The sequence below is a fragment of the Sturnira hondurensis genome, unplaced genomic scaffold (genome assembly GCF_014824575.4).
Source record: "Sturnira hondurensis isolate 20B ecotype Veracruz unplaced genomic scaffold, ASM1482457v3 Scaffold0022136, whole genome shotgun sequence".
Lineage (NCBI taxonomy): Eukaryota > Metazoa > Chordata > Mammalia > Chiroptera > Phyllostomidae > Sturnira > Sturnira hondurensis.
This window is the reverse complement of record NW_028094767.1, coordinates 10,512,678-10,522,605: the sequence shown is the minus strand read 5'-3', so window position 1 is coordinate 10,522,605 and position 9,928 is coordinate 10,512,678. Positions and strand designations below refer to the sequence as shown.

Below are 9,928 nucleotides of genomic sequence, written 5' to 3'. Positions count from 1 at the left end.
CATTTCTGCAGATTTCTTCAATGTGTGGCTTAGAAGGTGGCTGAATTCTCATCCTTGCTTCTGCATTTAATCGGTTTCTACATACTGCTTTAGTTTAAGCAGATGAAGACAATTTGGCCTTATATACATATGTAATTGCAAAAGAATAGAAGATTCTCTGAAAGGTCTTGGGGTCATTTCAGGGGATCTTCTGGCTACCCTTTTTGAGAATTGCTAACTCAGATCTGGAATGTTTCTTGGAGTAGGCAACTTGACTCCTGAAGTAGATCAGCCATCGATATGGTTAATAAGGGGACTTTTCTGCAGAGCCAGCAGATTCTGAGGCAAGGGGTTTAACTACTCCAACCTCCTTCACCATTCTTCAACACATAGACAAGTGATTAAAAAGTACCTGGGGGAACGGATTTGCTTCTCAATATTGCATTAACTACGAAACCTCAGTGTTTAATACAACCGAGAAAAAGAGACCATCTGTTTGCCTCTCGCCTACCGCCAGTCCGCGAGGTGAAAGCTAGAATCCCACGGACGGTGCCCAATCCCTCAAAATCCTTGGAATGGCGAGGAGATTGGGGGAAGCGCTGCCACCCCGGGTCCCGCGGAGGCGCGGCGCGGCGGAGCTCACAGTGCGCAGGCGCGGCGGCGGCCCGGAACGGTAAACAGTGGGGTCACGTGACGCAGGCTCCGCTTTTACCCCCGCGCCGCCGCCGCACGCTGATGGCTGTGGGGTCTCGCACCGCCGCACAGTCCTCACAAGGCGGGCGGTCCTCGGGCTCTGGGCGGCGGCGGCTGCAACGAGGACAAGGAGGGAGGCGCAGAAGCAAGGAAGGTTTCGTCCGCAGCAGCCGCCCGACCCCGTGAGGAAAAGAGGCTGTGGCAGCGACGCCGACGTCCTGCGCGTACCCCCTCTCCGCGGCACCCACCGGGCCCCCTCCTCCTCGTCCTCCTCCTCCTTCTTCTCCTCCTCTTCCAATTCGGCGGCGGCGGCGGCGGCGGCAGCGGCCATCATCTTCCTCTTGCTGCCAGTGGTAGCGCTCGACTGGCGGAGCTGGGTGAGTTGCGGCTCTGGCCGCGGCCAGGGAGACGGGCAATCCTCCCCTCCCCCATCCCTTTCCACACGCGCGACGCCTCGGCTGCTCTCCCCGCCCCTCCCGCGGCGGACACTCCGCGCCTTTCTCCCGCGCGCGGCGGGGAAATCTTTCTGGCCTCTTGCGCAACGTCCTCGGCCTACCCGGGCCGCGCCTCTGCCGCCCGGGGCCGTTTGGACCGCGGGCTGGGGAGGGAGCGGCGGCGGCGAGGTCGCCAGGCAGAGGGTCGGGACCGAGGAGTTTTCCCCACTCCTGCCCCCGGGCCCTCGGGGGTGAGTGTGCCCCACCGCTGCCGCGCGGGCGCGCAGGCCCGGAGTCACGGCGGGTGCTACTGGGAAGGCCCGGCCTGCAGGCCCCCGACCCGGCCTTTCGGTCCTCTTTTCTCAAAGAAAGCCCCGGCATCGATCTTTGGGCCCTGGATCCAGGTAGCCGGGACCGGCCTTAGCTGTGAGGCTGAGTCTGGTTCCCGCTTGTGGAGATGGGGAGTTGGCGCTCCATCCATCCTCCTGCCGCGCGCTTTTGTGCACAGGACCCAAACTGTCGACGCCTTTTGCTTAGTTTGAAAGGAGAAGCCTAGAACCTGGCCTTCCGATGATACGTGTAATTTACTGAACCACTCGTTGATGCGTGCGTGTTTAATAGTGCTAAATAACTTATCACCTGACACTGAGGGGGGGGCGGGGACGAGGAACAAGGAGATGGGGAGGGAATGCTGGAACCGCGCACAGTCCGGCCCCCGACTTTCCCCCTGTAGCGTTTTGCCTGGTCCGATGATCTTTTCCTATCTTCGGGTAGGAAATGCCATTTCCTAGACTTATGATTCGAGGTAATTGGAGTGTGATTTTGGGTGCTATTCAAGAATCATTCGCAGAATATGATCATGGATAATGATTAATGTAAGTGGCAACAACGCTTTAATTTCTACCTAGCCATAATTAATCTTCATTATGTGTAGGGATGCTTAGTTTACAATTAAACACAGGTAATTGAGTGTTCCCCAGATAACATTACTATCTTATTTATAAGCTAAAAAGAATTGTGCAGTAAACTACTTGAGTACTTAAGTAGCACATTGTTCTATTTGGTGTTACTATTTGGGGGTTGAACTTGTCTTCCTCTTTTCCAAACTGGTTGTTTGAGATCTTCCAGAATTACCCCTCTATTACTCATTCATTTCCTATCATTTTTTGATTCTTGAATGAAGTGTTTGGGATTGTGAAAATGTTTGTGCATGTATGTTTGTGGTATGAGAGAGACCTGAGTCAAGGAACCAGGAAATATTTGTAGCATTCTTTTATTTTTGAATTTGTATCTTCATTAAAGAGCAAAAAAGGTGTTGTGTAAAGATTGTTATTTGGAATAATAATTTTTCACATTTACTACCACTTCGACCTTAATTTTTTCTTCCCAGTTCTTCTGGTTACTGGCCATACGTTAATTTCCCTTCATCATTGTAATCACTATTACTGTTTTTAACTGCATACTCCATTTCCCTATGATAGTAACAGAATTTATGGGCGAACTTTTTAGGAGCTATTATTGCTCTGTTTAAACCACACACAGTAAAGTCGATTCCTTAGCAGCACAAAGTAGGCCACTTGTTAAGTATGCGGAATTGCAACCTTAGATATTGAGCTTTATTTCATAGCTATACTGGTGATTTGTCAAAAGATAAAAAAATGAATTAGTGATAGGGCCAGTTTCCCCATTTGCATGCTTTATAGGTCCATTTGTTGAAGAGCATGAAAGTAATTTTTTTACTGCTTTTGCATCCATTGGGAGGATAGTGAACTTCCTTGTTTTCACACTGAATTAATTATGCATTCCATGCTGTTTGGATAGACCTGAGTTAACTTTAGCTAATGCAGTGATATACTCCTCTGTTGCTTATTCGGATACCTCAAATCTGTAAATGTAGTTGAAAAGTAGCTTTAGTTAAAATGTAAATTTCAGGATAGAAAAGTTGAAGGAAATTGTCTTTACATTATTTAAAACCATATTATTAGAATTTAAATTGTACTTAACATTGGAATCAGGAAAGGTTAATAATCTTTGCTTATGTTACAGCTTAAAAATAAAATGATTATTGGTTGAAGTTGGAAGGCAGCAAGTGACAATTTAAATTAATGCAAAATTACCTTTGAGTTTAGGTTTTACATAATATGGATTATACTTGGAAAAATTGGTGAATGTAAATTATGTATACAGTTCTGTTTTAGGGGTACTAAAATATAGGTAATGGTTATCTTTGACATGGTAACATGGTGTTTGCCTTTTGGTACATTTTGTTTCCTCAAGTGCACTGTTTTGTCTTCAGGAAGATTTCTTGTGAAATTATTTTTATGTCATTTCTGTATGAAGATCTTTTATATTTTGGAGGGATAATGAGTCTTACTGATTAGCATCTCAAATTTGTGGATTACCCACAATTACTTCACCACACTGTCCCAGAGTTCAGGATTTTGGAGTGTTGTTTTCTAAATACTTTCACTGATGCACATTTCAAGAATTCTGACAGTTGGCTGCTGATTTCTTTTCTTGGGCTTTATTTCTCTCTTATTTCATCTTGGAGCCCCCCGCATAATCCTGGATAATCTTTTTTTTTAAAGATTTTATTTGTTTACCTTTAGAGGGGAAGGAGAGAAGGAGAGAAACATCAGTGTATGGTTGCCTGTCGTGTGTCCCCTGCAGGGAACATGTGCCCTGACTGGGAATCAAACCGCGGTCCTCTGGTTCGCAGGCCCGCGCTCAATCCACTGAACTACACCAGCCAGGGCCTGGATAATCTTTTTGAAAGCATAGACGTTTTATTTTTTTTAACTACAAAATTGATTTGGCGTATTGTTACACATTTATGAAACTGTTGGATTGAGAACAGTAAAATTTTTTTTTTTGAATTTTTGCCCTTTGATTACACAGGAAAAGGTACTGGGAGTATTGATTTGATTCAGAATATTTGAGACCCAGGTGCTGTTTGTATTCAAGGAACATATTCTAGATTGAGAGACAAGATTTAAACAAATAAGGTGTTAAGTTATATTAGGAGCTAAAAGCTATTGTATATTTAATTTAGATCATCTTTTAATAGTCAGGGGCTTTACATTTTTATGATTATTTGTATAATAAAGAGGGGATGAAGAGAAATAGTTAAGTAAAAACTTAAATATTGCACATAAATTTAAGTCCCTTAGCACACAGTCTAACATTTATTAGTTTTGCATAGCATAATAGATTGTACAGAAAGGCTAAACTTTATAGAGTTTTAATTCATTCATGATTTGTGTGAGCTGGCCACATGGAATCATTCTAAAATTGTAGACTGTGAAAATAAATTGCAAAGTTAGTAGTTGATAATTTGTAAAATGTTTATACTCATTGAAGCTAGCCATTTTATTTTTTAATGTGTAGGGAGGGGCTAAATACATACTTCCTCATTTATTTTGAAAGAAGAATACATCACTTTGTTTCCAGTATTTTAAAAGATTTCATTAATGATGTATTAACAACATAAAAATTAGTATGTGTTATGTAAATCAAGTGCATAAAATGACAGTAGTTTAGAAGTATAGACTTGTGAATCATACTGCCTGGTTTCTGATTTAGATATACTGGGTATGTGACATGAGGCAAATTATGTAATGGTTGGATATCAGTTTGTTCATCTGTAAAATAGAAATAATAATTTCAGTTACCTCACAGGATTGTTGTGAGGAACTAAAGAGATAACGCCTAGGGCCTGGCACATAGTATGTGCTACATACATCCTAGTTTGAACTACAATTACCTAGGCCATAGTTTTAGTGATGTGCTACTTCCACTGTTTTTATGGTTAATCCAAACTGCTAATACTTCCTATAATGTCAATAGGATATGGCTGTAAACTTTGAAGTTAACTCTTTTAGTACTGTTGGTTAGTGTAATTCTGCTTTGGGGAATTTCAGCTTGTACTTGATAGTTCTTTTTTTAGGTTCTTAGGTCTGATTTGGTATTAGTAAGGCAGACACTGTGTATAACTTTGTAAAATTGTGTCATCACATGCCTTAATTAGTGATTTTCCTTGCCTCTTCACTGGAAGGATAACCTATAATTCCCATCATATCATTTAAAAAAAATGACCTTTGTGTCAGTGGATTTGAGTCCCAGCTCTCTCACTTACTTACTCAGTAATATTGGGTATAACTTTGCTAAGCTTTAGCTGCTTTTCTTATAAGTTCAGAATGTAATAGTACCCGCCTAACTTGTGTGGTTATGAAGATTTAAAAGTTTAGCGCAATGCCTAGCACATAATAAACATTCAGTGAATTTAACTTTATAAAGAGGTAACTTAGAGTAGTGTTAAATGCATTGATTCTTGAATGGAATTCTGGGTTCAGATTTCATCTCCACCACTTAACTGTATCAAAATAATCTCTCTGATCCCAGTTTTGTGTGTGTGTGTGTGTGTGTGTGTAATTGGGATTATAATACAGCATTGGTGTGAGGATAACCTACAATGTAGAGCAGCATTTCTTAATCTAGGCACTATTTTTTTGGCTGGTTAATTCTTTGTTGTGTGGGGCATTAGCATTGTAGTATACTTAATAGATGTCAGCATGTCCTTTCCAGTTGTGATAACCAAAAATGTCCCCATATATGGCCAAATGTTCTCTGGAGGGGCACAATCACGTCTGATTAAAAACTACTAATGTAAAGCATGTGGAACAGCTCCTGGCATGAAATTAAAACACATTACATTTTGTGTTGTTACTATTAGTAGGATAGTAGGAGTGGTGCTTTTGTTTTTTTCCTCTGCTGCTGCTACTGCTGCCTGTTAGAAATTTGTTCATTATAAACATGCCTAATGAATTGATGGCTTAACTTAAACTGTGGTGTGGGGCTGGAAGGCACCAAGGCCTTTGCATTTCAGTCTTTGCCTGGGTTGCGGTTCCTCTTAAGCATGAATCCCTTTATTTCAGGTTTTGGCTCCCATGTTTCCCTATTAGCAGGTACTTCATTAACCATCATAACAGAGTGCCCTCCTTATCACCCCATTACTAACCTCTTTAGTTTTTTCCCCTAGATTTTATAATCCTGATATATGTTTGTCCCCCCTCATACTCACACAACTATGGAATACATGAGACAGCTTCCTAAAAGAATAATCTGTTAGGGCCTTTGATTGCTTTAGTGATTTAACTTTAGGTTTATGTGTACTATTTTTTTTTAAGGGATAAAGTACATAGCTTTACATTGAATATGTTTCTGAAAAGTTGAGCTGTTTAGTTTTAATTTACTCTTAAAGGGGATCTTTGTAGAAATGTTTTTGTTGGTGCTTTAAAATTTGTTTTACATTCTATTAATACATGAAACACTTAGAAAAAGTTGTAAATTTGTTTCATGACTGTAAACTAAATTTGGCTCAAGTATAATTCTCTGAGAGTTCAGATGAAACAATGATTTTAAAGTGGGAACTATCTCTGGACTCAGGTTAAATTTTTTAAAAAGATTTTATTTTCAGAGGGGAAAGGAAGGAGAGAGAGAAATATCAATGTATGGTTGCCTCTGGTGTGTCCTCTGCCGGGAACTGGCCTGCAACCCAGCCATGTGCCCTGACTGGGAATCGAACCGCAATCCTGTGGTTTGCAGGCCTGAGCTCAACCCATTGAGCTACACCAGCCAGGGCGAGATTAAATTTTATTCAGATGTTAGTACGGATACTTGAGTTTTTCTGAATGGTCCATTAGGATCAAATTTGGCCTTTCATAATTAGCACATGCTGTTTCCTTTGCCTGAGTGTCTTCTGGACCTTTAGGAGCCAGCTCACACATCACCTGCTTATTAGTTTTTCCTGGTCTTATGATTTTCACTTTCCTCTGTGATACTATCTGTAGCCCCACACAGCACTTTCATATTTTGTTGTGATGTTTACGTGTTTTGTTTTTGTGTCTATCCTCTGTTTTGGATTGTCAGTTACTTGAGTTTGAGACTAGGTTTCGGTACCTATGATGCTTAAGCAGATTATCCAATTTTCTAACTTAGTGGATATATTTTACTGTCTGTACACATGAGGTGTGACTGCAAACCCAGAAGTAATTTTGGGTTTTAGCATATATATGCTGATTTGATTGGATGCATACACATACTACTAGTCACTTAAAATATCCTAGATAGCCCTGGCTAAGTATAGCTCAGTTGGGTAAGAGTGTTGTCCTGATAACACCAGATAGCAGAATTGATCCCCAGTTAGGGCACATTCAAGAATCAACCAATGAATGCATTAATAAGTGGAATAATAAATTGATGTTTTTTTTACTCTCATTTCCTCTTACTCTAAAATCAATAAAAAATACACCCTAGGTAGACTAGTTATGTTTTAGTTATTAAATTTATAACCTCAGTCCTGGCTGATGTGGCTCAGTGGATTGAGTGCTGGCCTGTGAACCCAAAGGGTTGCTGGTTTGGTTCCCAGTCAGTGCACATTGCCTGGGTTGCAGGCCAGGTGGGTGCCCACTAGGCTGCAAGAGAGGAAACCACACAAGGATATGTCTCCCTCTCTTTCTCCCTCCCTTCCCCTCTCTAAAAATAAATAAAATCTTTAAAGTTTTTTTTTTAAAAACAAAGAAATGTAACTTGATTATATCAGTCTTTCTCAACATGTGACTCTGGAAGCCTTTTTTCTGATACCCTTATTTAAATCCAGGAAAGCACACTTTATAAGTCATACTAGTCTTGGCAAAAAAAAATTAGAAAGTTTGGTTTACCCATCTTTCTTACAGTATGCTTTACTATTTTTCTTAATTGATCTTTAAAGACTAAATATTGTCTATTGTTGAGATTTAAAAATATGCCATAGGCTCTGAAGTTACTTTTAGTAAAAGTGTTTTGGGATTGTTCGCTAATTGCAGTATTAAAGAAAAAATACTGTTCATCTAGATTGCTATTTTAAATGGGCTGGTGTTACTTATAGCTTTGTGATTTTAAGCTGTATGTTATTTCTGAATGTTCTTAATGTCCCTACCACTTGAAAGCACACACACACTATAGTTGGGGCAGCAGAAAGGCTAACCTCAGGTGAAGTTTGTAGAATTTACCAGAAACACGATGTTATGGTAATGAGTGCATTTTCGGGAGTTGAGCATACCGTTTTTAGATGAGTGTTAGCCCTTTTTTTTTTTGCCCTAGAGTTGGAATTGTCTTTTTGATTCTTCTGAGAAAAAAGATTCCTAGTTGGGTGCAGATCTGAAGAGGAGGTAGTTTTGGCCTATTGTATACTTTGGATTAAAGCACATTCAACTATACAAATTTTTTGGTCGTTGTATTTATGTAATTTGTAAAGATTCAGTAAACTTTTTTGTAGTTATTTTTAATTACCAAAAATTTATTATACTAAAACTTTCTTGGAACCTGAAAACAGCAGGAGTGTTGGTGCTGTATACAGTTTTAGGGAATTAAAACTTTTCCTGTAGACAGATTGAACACTGAAAAACCCTGTGACAGAGAACACTGAGCAAAGAACTTAATGGTATTAACATTAATAAAAGATGTTTTGTAAAAAAAAAAAACCTTTTTCTGACTCTTCGTCAGCATTGTAAACTGTAATTTTCTCTTACTGTTGTAATTTGAGAATGCATGTAAAATAAACAGCAAGTCATCATAGAGTTAACATTTTGTTATTTCAGTGCCTTATTTACACACACACACACACACATATATATATAGTAGAATTTGAGAAGAAATACATCTTTTTATGTAGAAGAGGATTAATTTTTGTGGGAGTGAGGTCATTTTCCTTTTAAAAAAATTTAAAATTCAGTTACAATAAACTGCATCCTTTAAAAATGAGCAGATTGATGAATATTGGTGGATATATACACTTACGAAACTACTACCACAATCAGGATTTAGGATAGTTTCATTCAATTTCAAAGTATCTTTCTATTCCTTTGCAGTCCATCCCTCTCTTATTCAAGGCCCCAGGCAACCACTGATTTGGTGGACAATTAAAAAAATTGTTTTTAAAGACGAGCCTTTAATGAGTCAAATATAGTCAATTTCTAGCTCTTTAGCTCAGTGTGTAAGTGTTGTAGCTGTGTGCTGTGGAGCCTAGAAACCTGTGTTTGAATCTTGGCTCTGTTTTGTGACTTTGGGGAAGATATTTATTCTAAGAATAAAATGAATTTTATTCTTAAAACAATAGTTTGCTAGTCTGATTGGGACTGGATTAGTTAAAAGTAGGTGTTTAGCAGCATATAATATATATCCAGTAAATTGTAGAGTATCTTGGAATTTTCTCTTACCTCATTCTATAGGGAAAAGAATTCAAGGACGGTTTGAGGAAATTTTGCTATATTTGGGGCTAACCAAAAAAGAAAAAAAAACTTGGAATTTTGCTTACTTAGAAGAATTTTCTAGCTAACTGAATATTACTAATTTTTTTGTTGACTCCCCTGCCCCCACCAAATACATCCCTTCAATTTTTTCAATATTGAAAATAATTCAACTTTCTATAATTGAGGCTCCCCTAAAGTACAAGATGACTTTGGCTGAGGGATACCTTGTATGTATTTTGGTGCATTTTGAATATGAGATTAACTTGAAATCTGTATTGGCCCCATATAACTCACTAAAATAAATTGAAGTCTCTGATATGTTGTTGTCTTGTCATTTATCTCATTTTATCCTAAAGAGGCTTTCCCCCACCTCCCCTCCCCAGTGTGTGTATGTACACATCTGTGCCTGCGTGTGTGGAGTGGAGTTTTGATTTACTGGGTTTAGTTAATACTTTCTTTCCACTTTTTTCCTTCTACTACCCCCACAAAAAACTTTGTCTCTCTATATTACCTTTCTTTAAATGCTTCGTAAAT

At 39.4% G+C, this 9,928-nt stretch overlaps 1 protein-coding gene across 4 annotated transcripts in view; it reads left to right on the top strand.

Annotated features, from left to right (window-relative positions):
- Positions 1-702: 702 nt before the first annotated feature.
- PHF3 (PHD finger protein 3) overlaps positions 703-9,928 on the top strand; it is an 87,439-nt gene continuing 78,213 nt past the window's right edge. Inside the window, exon 1 of one of the 4 annotated variants that reach the window (XM_037034339.1) lies at positions 703-1,049. The gene's annotated coding sequence lies outside the window, so the exon portion shown is untranslated. The remainder of the gene's footprint in view (positions 1,050-9,928) is intronic. The other 3 variants (XM_037034336.1, XM_037034335.1, XM_037034338.1) reach the window with 3 other exon arrangements.